The sequence below is a fragment of the Morone saxatilis genome, unplaced genomic scaffold, assembly GCF_004916995.1.
Source record: "Morone saxatilis isolate NCDOM2014 unplaced genomic scaffold, NCSU_SB_2.0 Contig6, whole genome shotgun sequence".
Classification (NCBI taxonomy): Eukaryota; Metazoa; Chordata; class Actinopteri; family Moronidae; genus Morone; species Morone saxatilis.
Window position 1 is genome coordinate 568,341 of NW_023340206.1, and position 3,650 is coordinate 571,990.

The 3,650-nt window shown below is 37.8% G+C and overlaps 1 protein-coding gene across 1 annotated transcript in view; it reads left to right on the forward strand.

The window, feature by feature from the left end:
• anos1a (anosmin 1a) overlaps positions 1 to 3,650 on the forward strand; it is a gene marked incomplete in the record, with an annotated part of 31,174 nt that overhangs the window by 4,366 nt on the left and 23,158 nt on the right.

Consider the following 3,650-nt stretch of genomic DNA (forward strand, 5'->3'; position numbering starts at 1 on the left):
GGACCAGGCATGACTTCCAAAGTATTTGTGATGTCACAAATCTTGTCACAAAGCTTGTAGGCCCTGCCCCTTAAAATCTGATTTTCAGTGAGCACAAAGAAACGTTACACTTTCAGCAGATGAATGTGAAAACATCCTTCTAGTGTCAAAAATCGTGCACAGTCAAACTCAAACATCCAATTGAGGAACAAGAATAAATGCTGACTTTTTAGTGAAGGGTGACAATTTAAGCACTATTAGTATTATGTATAAATTGTTGAAATACAGTAAATTGCTAATTACATATCGATCTTAACCATGGATTCACCTCTCTGCTTGCTTGCTTGCTAGCTATGTAATGTTAGTGTTCACGTGTTACAGCTGACCCACACAAAGCTTCTCTCCAGTCTTTCCAAGGACCCCCTGGTAACTACTACACAAATGCCCACTGGGGTAATAGTACCCCTGGCCAGAAATCACTGCTCAAAAACAATTTGTTTATGGTCACGTAACAGTACTACCCTCTACTGGCCATAGGAATTATGACTCTTTTCTGTTATTTTATTATTGTTATTATTATTGTTATAGAGCCACAAAGTCCACAGAGGCAAGAGGTCAGGGTGGGCGGATGAGATTGCTGTTTGTTTCCTGTTTCCTACCTACTGTCAACAACGGTTTCTTTTAACTGACATCATTACCTATCAGTCTATTTTTAGTTGTTATTGTTGGCTCAGGTTAAGCCATCTCAGACTTTGTTGCAAGCAGAGATGTATCAGCAGTGTTGCGTTACTATGACAATCAGTGACCACGAGTTGTTGACACCGGTCATAACTGCTGCGTAAACTTTATTGTATTATATCGCTCATTTCTTCTGTTTTGATATGTGTAAAGTAACACATAAAATATCTCATAAAATATCCTAAAATAGCCTTCGCACCCCTCTCGCATCATTTCTGGATGCACTGGGCTCCCTGGGCAAGTTAGAAAAAATACATTTAAATGACCTTGCATAACTTAAGTAGGTTAAATAGGTTATCTTATGTATGTAACTTTAAAGAAGTCAACTATTACTTTTAGTTTCAAACAGGACACGGACAGCGGTCTCCTGGTAAAGTCCTGTTTGTTTAAGCTATCCAGCCACCCCACCACCTCCATATGTGGACGATGTCTCTTTATACTACATCTAGCAGCTGTGTCCATAAATAATGCAAATGTAAATGTTCATGTAAATGTCACCTTGTTTTGTTTTATTGTGAAAAGATATTAACACGGCACTTGTGTGTTGATATCATGCACAGATCTGTATTATAGTGTTTCCTTTGGCTGATCAGTCTAAAGATAGGAAGTCACATGGGACTGCTGGTTGGTTCCAGTGTAATAAATCACTCTACCTTTGTGTGTGTGTGCACATTGTGTGTGGGTTTGTGTGGCAATAAATCACCCCATGCAAACCAGTCACAGTGTGCTCTGTATGTGTGTGCATGTGTAAACATGCATGTATTGATGCATGCTGGAGTACTGTAGTGGTTATTACCCATTTCTTAGCTCTACCATTCATCACCAACCTTGGCTGTTCATTCTCTGATGTCCTATACATCACAGCAGTTCCTCAGCTATGCATCAACGCTCATGAAAGAGGCAGACAGTAATAGATGAAATGCAGGCTTGACATGCTCCCCCCATGATATTATATTCATATCATGAAACTTTCTAGTGTAACTTTTATGAAATTATGTTCAGATAATTTTGTTTAACATCCACTGTGCAACTACTTAGCCTTGGTGTTTTTAGACACATAACAGCCCCCACGAGGAATATTGCCTTCTTGTTGAGCAATGGAGATATTAACACGCCTTAACAGCCTCTCACTCTGGTAACCATGTGATCCTAGTGATGGGTAATTGTGATGACATGTTAACGCATTAGACGTCTCCCCAGCTGCATTATTAAACTCTAAAATGAGATATCCAGGCCCTTTATTGAACGATCACAGGGAGAAAAATGTTTTCATTGCAGCGTGAATTAATCCATGGTACCAACAACTGCTTCATACTGTCATGTGCATCATCAGCAAGGATTTTTATCAGTACACATTGTTTTAAATGCTGTTTCATACGTGAATATGTATAAATATATAAAATAACAGTGATATCTTATGATGTCATTATGTTGTAGCCTTAAGACTTAAGCATCCATCTCCTCTGACATTCTACCATATGCATCTCCTCTGTGATCAATAGTAAAACCTAAAATGGGATGAAGGCTTTTACCTGGATTGATGTAATCTGTTTCACTTCATGCAAGCAAAGTGTTCTTAATTTTCTTTTTTATGTAGGGCAACTCCTGTCTATATGTTTTCATGATCTTCTGTAAAGGAAAATTCATTGTTCGCGTTACATTGTAAAAAAAGTGTTAAGATCAATTAACACATTTACATACATGCAAAAACATATGCAGTTAGTAAAGATACAGATACTAAGCAATTTCTTTTTTAATTGTGTGGACTTTAACAAACTATATGAGAGGAAATCAAAGTCTTTCAAAGGTTATGTCATATATTACATAATTTACTGTAGCACTGAACATGTTTTTAGTTGTTTGTCGAGTGATGCACTTCTTGGGTTTATTTTCCTGCAGAGATTGAATACACTTACTGTACAGTGCCTTGGACAAGTGTGTCTGCTAAATGAATGTTATATTTTATTTTTGGCAAGTGCTATTAGCACCAAGGTATTGTAGCCAACAATGCTATTTGCACCTGGGCACACAGTTTGTATATGTTGTGTTTAATGTACCCTACCTTTCAGAAGACTGCTGTTTGTGTCCTGTGTGAAACCAAAATCCAACTCTGACTTATTATTTTAACTCAAACCATGATCTTTTCCTAAACCTAACCAAGTAGTTTTGTTTTCTACCCCTAACCATACTGTTACTGAAAACTGAAAAAGAAACTAAAAAACAAACAAACCTGGAAATAAGTCAACACTGAATTTTGGTTTCACATGGGATTTCACCCCCTGGTCTCCTGGGGGAAAGTGGGTTCTACTAATTCATCCACCACTACCTCATCACCTGATTTCTTAAAGGCTTTCTGCGAGTAAATAGCTGAATAGCTGCCATGTGACTATTCTCACCCAGGTGCAAATAGACACTGTAATTGTGATTGTGATTTACGTATCCATATTTTGGGACTCAGCTTTGAATTAGAAACCTATTGACACAAAAGACATTACTATTATATGACCTATGTAACCTTGGCAACAATAGTTAACGTTAGAGACTGAGAAAACGCAAACCGGTTCTCAAGTTGAACCAACTCTGGATCAGCACTTGCGCCAGCTAGTTGTTAAAAGGGGGTATATTTGTTCCAAAACAGTGCCATGGAAGTGTTTGTCTTTTTCTCCCAACTGTATTGTGTCTCTATTTTTATTTCTGACCTTGCTAATCATCTATGTCCATCATGTGTTCAAAGTAGATGCACAATGCACAAGACACAGAGTGAAGCCATTAGCTTGGCAAGCTAATGCTTGCTAATGGATGAAATAAAGAAAAGATAAACTGCTGAGTCAAAAGTCCTGAAACCCAAGTTTGTTTCCCATTCTACGGAAGCCGAGAACGGCCATGGATTTTTTTTTATGTACTGTTATCTCGTGATAACGACTTATTAATTC